The 14,832-nt window shown below is 47.0% G+C and overlaps 1 protein-coding gene and 1 non-coding gene across 4 annotated transcripts in view; one reads left to right on the top strand and one right to left on the bottom strand.

Moving 5' to 3' along the window:
- The window catches only part of REEP1 (receptor accessory protein 1), a 149,240-nt gene that overhangs the window by 89,967 nt on the left and 44,441 nt on the right, over positions 1-14,832 (bottom strand). The window lies entirely within an intron of this gene.
- Positions 5,170-5,285, top strand: LOC133065711 (small nucleolar RNA SNORA68). Its single transcript, XR_009694971.1, has one exon. It is a non-coding gene; the product is annotated as a small nucleolar RNA SNORA68 (small nucleolar RNA).

Consider the following 14,832-nt stretch of genomic DNA (forward strand, 5'->3'; position numbering starts at 1 on the left):
TTTAATCACTCAGTGGGTTAGATTCCCTGAAGAAGGAAATGGCAACCCACTTGCCATTCCCAGGTATTCTTGCCTGGGAAACCCCATGGACAGAGGAGCCTAGAGGGCTACAGTCCACGGGGTCACAAAGGGTCGGACACAACTGAGCAACTAAACAACAAGGCACCACTCCTGGAGGTGTCCCTGGGGGTATGCTATCCTGGGAGGAATAACTAAAGGGACCACAAGCCTGTGATGTAGTATGGGGTGGTTCTGTAGCTCGTTTGCAGGTAGAGAAGGCAAGTTACTTTTTAGGATGGGTTGGTTAGTTGGTTAGCAGTGGACTTCAGCAGGAGGGGACTAGAGCACAGAGTGCTGGGTACAGGGGCCTGGTCTTCAGGAAGCTCTGCATCAGTCAGGGCCTAGGGTGACATCTCTGGGTCCCTATGCACTGAACAGGGTGCAGCACAGGAGGATGGCTCCCAGCTGGGCATCAGGAACCACCGTTCTAGACTCAGCTCTGATCCCAACTGGCAGCGTGATCTTGAGCCATCACACCATCCCTCCCGGAACCTCTCCTCATCCTTTCATTCAGAAATCACTGACCTACTGGGACTTCCTTGGTGGTCCAGTGACTAAGACACTGAGCTCCCAGTGCAGGGGGCCTGGGTTCAATCCCTGGTCAGGGAACTAGATCCCACATGCCACAACTTAACAGTGTACATGCAGCAACCAAAGATCCCAAGTGCCCCACCTAAGACCCAGTGAAGCCAAATAAATAAATATTAAGAAAAAAAAAAAAAAGAAATCACTGACCCACTGACCTACTGTACCTATTGTATTGACCTGGTCCAGCAAGTGTCTAGCACCGCTCTGATGACAAACCAGCAGTGAACAGATGGGGATAGAAGCCTGTTGAGTTCTGGGGTACCCCTTCCCCTGGCTCAGGCATTCTTTCATCTGATGACTGCAATCTGACCCAGCTCCAGTCCTGGCCTCTGCTTAGCCACTTGCCCCGTGTGGACACTGCTGAGTATGAACTGTCCCCTGGCCCCCACCCCCGCCCCACTCTGCATCCTGAGAGAGCACGAGGATGTCAGCAAACACCCAAACAGTGGTGATGAGCAAACAAGCAAAGCTGCTCCAAGGCCATCTGCACAGATGTGGACAGTCACCCCTCGCCAGGGTAGGTTCCTGGGAAACTGCAGCAGGAAATAGAGCGGTCCAAAGGGGGTTCATGTTTTTGCTGTATCCCTATGTCACCAGTAGATGGGAATCACGGGTCAGCAAGGCAGAATGCTGACACAGCTTTCCCTCGGATGCATGCAAAACAAAGAATGGACGGCCTGAGGTGGAAAACAGGAACATATGGTGTGATTGATCTGTGGGTGTGCAGATGAGCCAGCAATGAGGCAAAGCTGGGGTGATGAGAAATGATACCTTTCCTGATGGAGTGATTCCACTGCTCCAAAATCTTCCATGGTGTGACTTCCCTGGTGGCCCAGTGGCTAATACTTCACCCTCCCAATGCAGGGGACCTGGGTCTGATCCCTGGTCCAGGAACTAGATCCCACGTGCCACAGCTAGGAGTTTGCATGCCACAACTAAAAGATCCTGCATGCTGCAACAAACCCCCACCACACTGCAATTAAAACCCCGAACAGCCAAATAAATAAAAACGCAAAACTTTCACAGCTCCCAACTGACCGCAGAACACATCCAATTGCTTGCTTTGGTATTGAGGGCCCCCACCATCCAGCTGGGCCCACCCCGCCAGCCTCGTGTGCCCTCCGCTAACTCCTGGGCACACATCAGGTATTTTTGCCACTGTGCTCTGCCATCATTCTCTTTGCCTGGAAGGTTCTTTCCCAGCTCTGTCTGCCAAAACCCCGTGCACTGGATGAGAAGCCTTGAATCTGGAGCCAGGTAATTCTTTGCTGGTCAGGGAGGGGGCTGTCCTGGGCACTGAAGGATGTTCAGCAGCAACCCTGGTCTCTCCAATAGATGCCAGTAGCATTCCCTCCACCCCATCTGTGAGGATCAAAAATGCCTCCAGGAGGGAGAGAAGTTCAAGAGGGAGGGGACATACATATCCCTGTGGCTGATTCATGTTGATGTATGGCAGAAACCAACATAATACTATAAGGTAATTATCCTCCACTTAAAAATAAATAAATTTAAATTAAAAAGAAGGGGAAAAAATGCCTTGAGAAGGACCTCCCAGGTGGTCCAGAAGCTAAGACTCTGTGCTCCCAACGCAGGGGGCCCAGGTTCAATCCCTGGCCAGGGAACTAGATCCCATATACTGCAACTAAGATCTGGTGCAGCTAAATACATACATAATTTTTTTTTTTTTAATGCCTCTAGATACTGGCAAATGTCCTCTGGGGGCCAAAGAGCCCCTGGATGAGAACCCCTATTCTACACTCAGATCCAGTGCTACTCTTTTCATGAAGCCCTTCCCTGAACTTCTTAGAAGTGTAAATGGCTTTTACACGCTTTGTAATAACCTATCAGCATTTAACATAGCTTCCTTTCAGCTTGATTTATATGTGTTTATATCACCCTCCCCATCAGGCCATAAATTCCTTGAGGGCAGAGATCACCTATTGTTCATCCACAAGCCTATTGTTCTACAAGCCACTCATTACCTACTGGCCTAGTGAAACTCTGGGTTTAACTTGCTTACTGTTAACATAAACATAACCTGTCTACGTTACTTGTTTATGCTTATTGTAGAAAAAAGTTTTAAGACAGAAAAGGACAAGACCTGGACCTGGTGGTCCAGTGGTTAAGACTCCGTGCTTCCACTGCAGGGTACACAGATTTGATTCCAGGTCAGGGAACTAAGATCCTTAAAAAAGAAAAAAAAAAAGAATAAAATAAAAATCACCCAGAATCCCACCATACAGCAACAACAGTAGTTAAAACAAATTGTTATACTAAATATGTCCTTCTAATACTGGTATACCAATAAAATACTGGTGCACATCCCTCCTCAGGGCTTCCCTGGCGGCTCAGTGGTAAAGAATCTGCCAGCCAGTGCAGGAGATGTGAGTTCAATCCCTGAGTCGGGAAGGTCCCCTGGAGAAAGAAATGGCAACCCATTTCAGTATTCTTGCCTGGAAAATCCTATGGACAGAGGAGCCTGGTGGGCTACAGCCCATGGGGTCACAAAGAGTCAGTCATGATTGAAGTCACTTAGCATGCACGCACATGAAAAGTCGAAGTCTAGAGAGAGAGTCAGAGTCAGAAAGAGAACAGTGAACACACACACACACACACACACACACATATATACACAGAAAACGAAGCAGAGATGTGAGACCAGGGTCTTAGGGAGGGGCAGGAAGTGAAAACAGCAGGCTTTTCAATAGCTTCCAGCCCAGTTTCTAGGACCCCATGGAGTCCAGCTGCAACTCCCTAACTCTTTACAAAGAATTCCCCTTTTTGTTTTGTTTTTTTTAATTAAAAAAAAATTTTTTTTTTTTTTTTACTTTACTTCTTCCCCTATTCCCATTATTTACAGAGTTTGAATCTTAGGGCAAGCTTTGGTTTCTTGTTGTTAAGTTTGAGGAATAGTTTAAACTTAAGGCTCCTCTGTCCATAGGATTTGCCAGGCAAGAATACTGAAGTGGGTTGCCATTTCCTTCTCCAGAGGACCTTCCGGACCCAGGGATCGAACCCACACCTCCTGCACTGGCCAGCAGATTCTTTACCACTGAGCCACCAGGGCAGCCCTGAGGAGGGATGTGTACCAGTAATAGTTTAAACTCTGCTGATTTAGGAATTAGCAGAATGCATACTTTCTTTCCTTGTTGGCCGCACCACTCAACATGTGGGATCTTAGTTCCCCAACCAAGAATCTAACCTGTGCGTCCCACCCCCTGCAGTGGAAGCACAATCTTAACCACTGGACCACTGGGGAAGCCCCCAATTCCCCTTTTGGGATGATGCTAAATCGTCCAGTTGGTTTTATCTCTCCTGGTTCATGCGGAGGGAGCAGTGGGGGGTTGGGGGTGGGGGTGGTGAAGACTTGACTAAGACACAGCCTCTGACAACTGATGCCTAAAAACTCAGAACCCCTTAACTTTCTCCTCTCCAACCTGAACTCATATCCTCTGGTGCTGACCGAGGCCTCCTGAGGGTAGATTATGCACCCATGTGCATTAAGCCATTCACACGGCAGTACTACCGACAAACTCATTATGTTGGTACCAAAAGGTGAGGCTCTAGATCCTGGGCTGAGAGAGCTGGAAATTCAGTACAGCAGTACCCACCCAGAGTGTATGTTTGTGTAAGGATTCAGATCACCCCAACTAAACACAAGCACCCACAGTGAAGGTATAAGGCCAGAGAAGCTGGGAGCTGTCCAGCTTCTCCATCTGGTTCCCTTTGAAGGGCCTCTAAGCTCCTCTCAGAGCAGATCCTCAGCAGAAACCACAGCAGGCTTTCTCCTAGGAGCACAGAGCCCTGTCCCTCCCAGGACCAGGTAATGGCAGCTGGCTTACCACCCTCTTTAGTCCAGCTCCTGCCAGAGCCAGGAGAAAAACCACCCCCTAAAGACCGAGAAGGGCATTTCATCTCTACCATATACTGACTTCATGATTTTGAATGTTATTTAAGTTCTCTAAGTTTCAGTTCCCTCATCTACAAAAATAAGAAATAACAACAGTTTCCACTGTAAAGATTCAATGAAATGAGAATTTTAAAGGGACAAGAGTATTAAAACAAAAGCTTTAATACTCACTAGGTGTTAGCTTTCCATCTCCCATTTTGTTCATATTAAATGTTTTAATTAATTTTTTCAATTTGTACTGTGTGCTGTGTCCAACTCTTGGCGACCCTATGGACTGTAGCCTGTCAGGCTCCTCTGTCCATGGAATTCTCCAGGCAACAATACTGGATTGGGTTGCCATTTCCTCCTCCAGGAGATCTTCCCCACCCAGGGATCAAATCCTCATCTTACGTCTCCTGCATTGGCAGGAGGGTTATTAACCACTAGCGCTACCTGGGAAGCCCATTCATATTAAATGTTTTAAGTAATATTTTTCAGTTTACTAGGTGACAATATAATGTCAATTAAAAAAACATAATCTATGTGAGATCCTCCTCAGCTGGAAAATAAAAACTTGATTAGGGTTCATTTTATTTTTTAAGTATCCTCAAAATGGCACCAATTCCAGAAGTATATCAGCAAAAATAAGCAATACCATGGTTTAAACAGGGGTAACAGCAAGTGGATCTTATTGCCTTTGGGGGGCTACAATTGTGCTCCTCAAAGTGAATTTGCAGGTTCTGTGTGCTTAGTCACTCAGTTGTGTCTGACTTTTTAAGACCTTGTGGACTGTAGCCTGCCAGGCTTCTCTGTCCATGGGATTTTTCAGGCCAGATACTGGAGTGGTTTGCCATTTCCTCCTCCACGGGATCTTCCCCACCGAGGGATCGAAACTACATCTCTGTGTCTCCTGCATTGCTTAATGCAGAGTATACTTAATATTTCAACAGATGTATATGTGCAAAAGGGTGCAAGTTCAGCTTCCAGGCAGGTTCAATTTCCTATCTGGAAATGAATGACCTCTTGGAAACCCATCTTTGTTTGCTCCTGGGCTTAACTGGCCAGGAAGCCCCAGGCAGATGAATGCACAGTAGTGACCTCCCTGCACCATGACGGCAACTAATGCTTCACCCTCATTCCATTTTCCTTTAATGTCCCGTAGATTTTATAAAGCCAGATGGGCTTCCTGAAGCTTGAGTTCCTCAATGATGGATGTTCAGCCAATGCATTGCTGTCTGAAGCGCCCTGCCCACAGGTCAGCAAGCAGCTTCTTTCCCTCCCTACTTCAGAAAGCCACAGAGTCTCTCTGGGAGGCTCTGGGGTCATGGAAGGGGCAGCTATGCTGAGAGCCCTGGCCCTTGTCACTGAGGGCCAAGTTCCCAGCCCCGGACTGCAAGGCAACAAGCCGGTCTCCACACAGGGGCTCCAAACACAGGAAAAGCTGCCACTTGCTCCAGACAGATTTTCCAGGCAAGAATATTGGAGCTGGTTGCCATTTCCTTCTCCAGGGGATCTTCCCGTTGCAGGGATCAAACGTGCATCTCCTATGTCTCTTGCATTGGCAGCTGGATTCTTTACCACTAGCACCACCTGGAAAGCCCCCTCCAGGTGGAAGTCACAGCCAGTTAAGAGGATATCAGGCTGATTCATGTTGAGGTATGGCAGAAACCAACACAACATTGTAAAGCAATTATCCTTCAATTAAAATTTTTTAAAAAGAGGCTATCAGTGCTTTTTTTTTTTTCTGCCTCCATTTTTTTTTTTTTTTTTTTTTTAGGAATTTACAAACCCAATCATCCAGAACTGCAGATGGGAGGAGAGATTGGTATGATCTTTCTGGGAGGCAAGTTGCCTTTATCTCTCAAATCTTTACAGCTTTGCTACCCTCTGACCCAATAACTGTACTCCTGAGAACCCACCCAAAAGAAATCATCGGAGGCAAACAAAGATTAAGGCACAAACACATCCCATGGCTTTTTATTACAAAAGAAACTGAAAATAATATAGCTGTCCAACAATTTTAAAAAAGGAACTGACTGTACAATTTTAAAAGGTCACTAAAATTCTGTTTAGAAATATTGTGGACACAAGGATATATTAATATACTAATGTTTAATGGGAAAGCAAGATACACAGTAACTCCAACCACACAAAATTTTTGTGTTCAAAAAGGCTTAAGGATCCCCCCAGAATGCATTTCCATAATGGAATTATGAGTGACTTTATCTTCTTTATCCTTTCCTTTTCTTCCTCATCCTATTGCCCAGAGTAGCATTTTATCCATCAGTGTCAGGATCTAAAGATGAGTGGGACAGTCCCAGACATCACCAAGTTCAAGTCTAGCTGAATGACAGATCATCACACCCACAGCCATGCTCTGTGAGCTGAGGCTGGGCTGCTCAATTAGCAGGGGATGCTCCAGATGTTGAACGATGAGCAGGAGCTTGGTAGATTTGGGAGGGAGAAGGGGACACCTTAGGAAGGGAGAAACCACGAGGAAATCCCAGAAACAAGCGAGAGCATCGTGGGTTTGGGCTACCAGGGGCTCAGGGAAGCTGGGACCAGGCCAGCTGGATATGGACTGGGGGGAGCTGTTATTTTCCAGGGTACATTCTGCCAGGGGGGTCCCTCCAAAGGCTGAGCGGAGGAGGGAAAACTAAAAAGGAAGTGCCAAGGCGGGTGATCGAAAACACGAAGCAGGACAACTCTAGGGGACTTCCCTGGAGGTCCAAGGGTTGAGACCCTCCCCCACTTCTAACGCGGGGATGTGGGTTCGAACTCTGGTGGGGAACTGTGATTCCACATGCTGAAGGGTGTGGCCAAAAATTAAATAAAACACACTTGAAGTAGGACAAAGTCTATCTCTTTACACAGTGCTTGGCACACAGAAGGTATGAATAATGAGTGAAGGAATGAGTGAATGCATGCATGAGTGAATGAATGAATGACTCAGGGGCAGAGAGACGGTTAGAGAAGCAGTTTACAACCAAGACAGTGAAGGAAACCAGTGAGTTGGAGTCTCCCCTCTTTGGAGAGTGGGTAGAGATCCATTCACACGTATGCCCTATGGTCTCCCAGAACTTATAAATATTCCAATAAAACAAAGGAACAATTCTTGTAAAACCATTAGCAACCAAGTCCTAGATTTCATGGGAAAGAAAGATGCATGGACCCGAACACACCACAGCACCAACCAGATGAAGGTGAATCTACTGTGCTCAAGAAGGAACACACAAGTCACTGCCATTCCCTCCACTCCCCTCCATCAGGCTTAGATGCCCAAACTCCGTTGTTTCATTTGTAATCACAGACTCTCAGGCAGAGCAGCTTTAAAAACTATCACTCTGCCCCCAAAAGGAAAAGAATCACTGTGTCAGTCCCCCTGCACCAACAAGCTCCTCCCCTCCCATCCCCTCCTCCTGACTCCACCAACAATAAGTGTTTCTAATAATTAGTACACACAAACCCTCAAAGGGGCCCCACAGCATTGCAAGAGTGTGCTATTAAGTTCATTATGAATGAAAATAAAAACCATTTCCCCATACTAGTGGATCACACTGCTGCTGCAGCTGCTAAGTCACTTCAGTCGTGTCCGACTCTGCGACCCCATAGACGGCAGCCCACCAGGCTCCCCCGTCCCTGGGATTCTCCAGGCAAGAACACTGGGGTGGGTTGCCATTTCCTTCTCCAATGCATGAAAGTGAAAAGTGAAAGTGAAGTTGCTCATTTGTGTCCAGTTCTTCGCGATCCCATGGGCTGCACCAGGCTCCTCTGCCCATGGGATTTTCCAGGCAAGAGTGCTAGAGTGGGTTGCCATTGCCTTCTCCGTGGATCACCCTAGTAACCATGAAAACACTGCATTGAGGAACAGAGTTTGGCACAGCTACGCTGCCCATTCACCTCTCTTACAAGGACCACCCCCCCACCCCCATCCCCACCCCCAGGCACGAACAGAGGACCCTGCCTCCAGCCAAAGCTGATTCCGCCACTGTTGGCCCCCAGCTGGACCTCTCTGATTTCTCCCCCCAGGAATTTAGAATCAGAGCTGAGAGATCTGCAGGTTACTGAAAAGGAGGGCTGTAGGCACAGTGGTAAAGAATCCACCTGCCAATGCAGGAGAAGCAAGAGATACACGGGTTCAATCCCTGGGTCAGGAAGATTCCTTGGAGAAGGAAATGGCAACTCACTCCAGTATTCTTGCCTGGAGAACCTCATGGACAGAGGAGCCTGGCAGGCTACAGTCCATGGGGGCGCAGAGTCGGACACAGCTGAGCACACACACACACACACACACACACACACACACACACACACTGAATAGCCATGTCTGACCAAATGCTCACCAAAGCAAAAAAGGATGTCTGCAGAGACAGAAAGAAGTACAGAGAAGCAAAGACAATATTTCAAGCTAAAAGAAACAGATAGACATGCTGTATAAGGACAGAGCTGTCTCTTTTTTTTAAGTTCATATTCTCTCTGGGTTCTCACCATGCTCAGCTCCTGGTTTCAGTCCTTCCTGAAGTCCAGGTGGACTCTGTCCTCTCATACTCCGGAAGCCACCCCAACATTCTTCCCACAAACCTCCTCTCTCACTGAAGCTGATCAGAAGCACATCTCTGTTCAGTTCAGTTCAGTCGCTCCGTCATAGCCAACTCTTTGAGACCCCATGGACTGCAGCACACCTGCAGTCTCTCCTGGACTTTGCTCAAACTCATGTACATCGAGTCAGTGATGCCATCCAACTATCTCATCCTCTGTCGTCCCCTTCTCCTCCTGCCTTCAATCTTTCCCAGCATCAGAGTCTTTTCCAATGAGTCAGTTCTTCACATCAGGTAGCCAAAGTATTGGAGCTTCAGCTTTAGCATCAGTCCTTCCAATGAATATTCAGAACTGATTTCCTTTAGGATTGACTGCATTGATGTCCTTGCAGTCCAAGGGACTCTGTTACTTGCAACCAGAGTTTTACTGAGACACTGACAAAACTGCCTAGGCAGAACACTCCTTACACTCCTGGGTGCACAGATCGGGCAAGGCCAGTGATCACACCGGCCCCACCACCCCTCTCCCTAGCTTCCACCTCCTCCTCCAATCTCCAACAGCCTGTCAGTATTTCCTCTTGGATCATATACTTCCCCTCAAACCCCATTTCCTTATGTCAGGGGCTCTTAAATGTGAGGTACATCAGAATTTCTCAGCAGGCTTGTTAAAGCACAGACTGCTGGGCCACCTCCAGGGTGTCTGAGTCTGTAGGTCTAACATAGGGCCCCAAGCCTGCCTTTCTAGCAAGATCCCAGGTGGTGCTACTGCTGGCCCCGGAGCACAGTTTGAAGATCACTGCCCTATTTCCTTCCATGGAAACAGGGCATCTGCCCTTGTTCAGGGGCTTCCCTGGTGGCTCAGACGCTAAAGAATCTACCTGCAATGTGGGAGACCCAGGTTCAATCCCTGGGTCAGGAAGATGCCTTGGAAGAGGAAATGGCAACCTACTCCAGTATTCTTGCCTGGAAAATTCCATGGACAGAGGAGCCTGGCAGGCTACAGTCCAGGGGGTCACCAAAGAGTTGGATATAACTAAGCGTGTGTGCACACACACACACACACACACACACACACAGGTGTGCAGTCTGGCCGATCTAGCCAAGCCCAGCACACCACAGGAGTTCTCACAGGGTCCTCATGATGTTCCCTGTGCTCTGCTCCTACTCTAAATCAAGACTTTTCCCACCCACCCTCATCAAAAAAAAACACTGTAGGCCTCTCTTCCTGAAATGCAGAATATACAAAAATAGTTGAGTAAAGATAATCTAGTTTCCCATTTTCCCACCTTTGCTTGAAAAAGTGTGATCATAATAAAATACTTCCAATTGGCTTACATTGTTAGGTAGTCTTTAACCACTCATTAAAAAAAAAAAAATAAAAATAAAAAAAAAAGGACTGATGGCTTTTCATGTAAAACAATCTACAGCATCACACTGGCAACATTTTTCCACATGCTGGAGACAAACAGTTACTGTAACTTTATCAAATGAAAGAACAAAATGTATGTCCCTCCCTCTTGCTAAGGGTCATGCGATCTACAAACGGGCGGCTGGGAGTTCTCCGGACAGACCTCAAAGAACGCTAATAGAAACAGCTATTTGTTCTCACTCAGAGTCTTGGGCAGAGAACCATACAGGAAATTCTGACAGGGCCGCTCACTCTCCTGGTAGCAGGGGAATCAGTGCTCTGTGTATGAAAGCCATTTGATGACACGAATCAACAGCTTTTCAAAGACTCACACCTGTTTATCCCTAATTCTATCAGTATAAGGAAAACATCTGAAAAACAAAGGCCAGCAATACCATTCCCTATAGTCACACACATGCACAAAGTCAGAAACAAATGAGACATCTCACATGAGCATGGCTTTCGCATTCATGTATTTTTTTATTGTCATTCATGCTCCCCAGGTGGCGCTAGTGGTAGAGAACCCGCTTGCCAATGCAGGAGATGTGGGTTCCATCCCTGGGTGGGGAAGAGCCCCTGGAGGAGGGCTCGGTGACCCACTTCAGTATTCTTGCCTGGAGAATCCTATGGACAGGGGAGCCTGTGAGCTACAGTCCATGGGATTGGAAAGAGTCAGACACAGCTGAATCGACTTAGCACATGCCAAAAAGGATTTACTATACACTTAATTGTGCTCAATTTACTAGAATGGATAACAGCCCTTAAAAGTGATATTTACAAAAGTCAGAAACAGCACAAAACTGTTTAGAACATTATCTTCAGGTGAAAAGTAGAACACAAAATTGTTACTATGTATAAGTACAACTGTATATTTTTACAAATTAATTTCACAAGAAGAAAAGGACCAGAAAGATTCCCTATGATGTTATCAGCAGTCCTGGTGGGAACATGGAAATAGTAGTATTTTTTCCTTTCTATTTTTACGCATCTTCCAACTAACAACGAGCTCATTTTTAAAACATAGCTTAACATAAATATAGAAACCAAATGGGGGTATGGGCGTCAGGTGTTCCCTATCATATAGCTTGGAGAAAATCACCTGTTCTCGATAGAAACAGGTATCTGATTACAAGAACAAAAGGCAGACAAATGCAGAGAAGGCAGGAAGGACTGGGGAGATCTTTGTTGTCAGCCAAGTGCACGCTGCTAAGAATCTTTTAGATGCAAGATTCAAAGGCCAAAAAAAAAAAAAAAAATGAGTGATGACAGCCCTGCTGCTCAATTGGACAGGATTACAGAAAAAGGGGGGAAAACACATGTGATGTTAGGAAGGCATTTTCAAGGATGACCCAACACAGATCGTGTTTTAAACTGTTGGCAGTGAGAGAATAACAGCATTTCTCCTCGGGGTCTCAGAGCCTCCCAGGTCTGCTTAACAAGTTCACCCCGCTAGCCCAGAAGGGCAGGACTGCAGACAGCTGGTCTGAGGACCAGAACTGCAGCCCAGATTCTGTCACTCGCTAATGGAGAGCTGAACTAGTCAGCCTCTGGGCTCTTATTGTCCTCCTCTGTAAAATGGGAGGGTCTTGGAGGAGAGTCATTTGGTTGTAAGTAACAGAAACTGACCAAGTTGGCATAAGCAACAAAGGGAATCTGTGGGGAAGACACTGGGGTAAAGTCAGAACCCCAGGGCAGCTGGGCTCTGGGAGCATCTGGAACCAGGGACTGGAGAGCCTAGGAAAGCAGGCAGTGTTTCTGACACCTCTGTGCTAAGTATCTCTGTCACTCTTCCTTCTCTGCTAACCCATCTTCCACATGCTCTTTGTGGCAGAACACAGCCTGCACACCTCCTCATGCTTACTTATTACGGCTCCTGCCTCTTGAATAATTGGTGTTTTAGCTCAGGCTACCATAACGGCGTACTACAGACTGAGGGCTTAAATCACAGAAATTTATTCTCCCACAGTTCTGGAGGTTCAAAGTCTAAGACGAGAACACTGGCATGGCTGGGATCTGGCGAGGACTGACAGATGGCCAGCTTTCTGTCTGGATCCTCCTATCACAGAGACGGGGGTGGTGTGAGAGCTCTCCGGTGCCTCTTCTTACAACAGCACTAATCCCATCATGGGGGTGTCATCCTTGTGACCTCACCTGAACCTAATTACCGGGCTTCCTTGGTGGCTCGGTGGTAAAGAATCCACCTGCCAATACAGGAGATGCAGGTTCAACCTCTGATCCAGAAAGATCCCACATGATGTGGAGCAACTGAGCTCCTATGCCACAACTATCGAGCCTGTGCTCTAGAGTCTGGGAGCCACAACTACTGAAGCCCGCACCCCCTAGAGCCCAAGCTCAGTAACAAGAGAAGCTGCCAAAGTGAGAAGCCCTGATACCGAAACTAGAGAAAAGTGTGTACAGTAACAAGACCCAGCACAGCCAAAACTAAATAAATAAAATTATTAATAAATAAACCTAATTACTTCCCAAAGGTCCCACCTCCAAATATAATACCTTCTTATTGGATGTTAGGGCTTCAATATATAAATTCGTGCCTGCATGGTCAGTCATGTCTGACTCTTTTGTGATCCCATGGGCTGTAACCCACCAGGCTCCGCTGGTTCATGGGATTTCCCAGGCAAGAATACTGCAGTGGATCCCTCCTCCAGGGGATCTTCCTGACTCAGGGATCGAATCTGCATCTCCTGCATCAGCAGGCAGGTTCTTTACCCCTGAATCACCTAGAAAGCCCCTATATAAATTGGAGGAAGACACAATTCAGTTCATGGCAACTGGCTACCTCTGAATCCCACTTCTCTGTTGCCGAGAGGGAAAACAGAATTGATTCAGTCTTGAGTCATGTGGTCATCCAGCACAATCCTGGCTGCCAGGATTGATTCCCCAGTCCTGTCTCTACCCTGTCACCTGAATGAAAAGCTATAAAGCAGCAAGTCAAGAACTGTTCATTTCCTCTTGGTCAATATTGCCCACAAAACTAAGCATTCATGGAGGATAAAGGTCATTTCTGCCTTATCTATCACCACCTTCTCAAGCCCATCGTAGAAGCAGGCACACAGAAGATGTTCAATGCCTGGTGGTTGCTTTTTGGCTAAACGGGGATGGACTTCCCCGGTGGTCCAGTGGTTGAACACCCACCTGCCAGTGCAAGGGCCACAAGTTCAATCCCTGGTGCAGAAGGATTCCACATGCTACAGGGCAACTTAGCCCGAGCACCACAGCTACTTGGCCCGAATTCGCAAACTGATGCTCTGCAACAGGAGAAGCCACCGCAGTGAGAAGCCCATGCGCTGCAATTAGAGAATAGCCCCCACTCGCTACAACTAGAGCAAGCCCACATGCAGCAACCAAGACCCAGTGCAGTGAAAAGTAAATACATTTTTTAAAATGGGAGAAGGATAAAGAGTTTGTACTCCAAAGATATATACAGACATACCATCACCTTCTTGGAGCCAGAGTATGATTTCCACCCTAAACGTCAAGAAGACTTTCCTTTGAGTCAAACTTTCTTGTTTTTTAATCTCTCCCAGGCAAAGGAAATTATCACCTACCTTGCTTAGAAACTCCACTACATTTCTGTTGAATACTAACAATGTATAAAGTGTACAGAGCAGAAAAAGGATCAAAAGACAGACTGTCTACCTTCAAGGACTGAGACCTGAGCCCAACCAAAAAGTCAACAATGTTGGCAAAGTAAAACAAAATATGAGTTAAGAAGAAAACAGGTGATATGTCTCAAGACGGCTGGGAAGAATACTGCCCAAAGACTGGTGCTGGCAAGCAGAGTGTGCTTTGATGGGGCAGGACACGGAATCCACCTTGATCTAGAGTGGCCCAGGAAGAAAGGGCAGATGTTAAAGATGGGTGGGATACAGCTTGGGGAGGTAGGGATGCGGCCTCAGGAATAGGGTAGCAGGGACTCAAGTCAAAGCATAGAAAACACATGACATATGTAGGGATGGTCACAGGGAACAGTGCATACGGTCCTTTAGAAGGACATCAAGAGGGCCCTAAACAACTGCAAAATCTAGACTGGATAACTGAATGACTGTGAGCACTGGAAGGGCTTCCCAGGTGGCTCAGTGGTAAAGAATTCACTGTCAATGCAGGAAACACAGATTCGATCTCTGGGTCGGGAAGATCCCCTGGAGGAGGAAACGGCAACCTGCTCCAGTATTTTTGCATGGGAGATCCCATGGACAGAAGAGCCTGGTGGGCTGCAGTCCATGGGGTCACAAAGACCTGGACACCACAGAGCAACTGAGCACACAAAGGAGCACTGGGAAGGAGCGAGAACAAGTACCTGGACCCTGAACGGGTCCTCTGAGGACAGT

Source organism: Dama dama, chromosome 11 (genome assembly GCF_033118175.1).
Source record: "Dama dama isolate Ldn47 chromosome 11, ASM3311817v1, whole genome shotgun sequence".
NCBI lineage: Eukaryota > Metazoa > Chordata > Mammalia > Artiodactyla > Cervidae > Dama > Dama dama.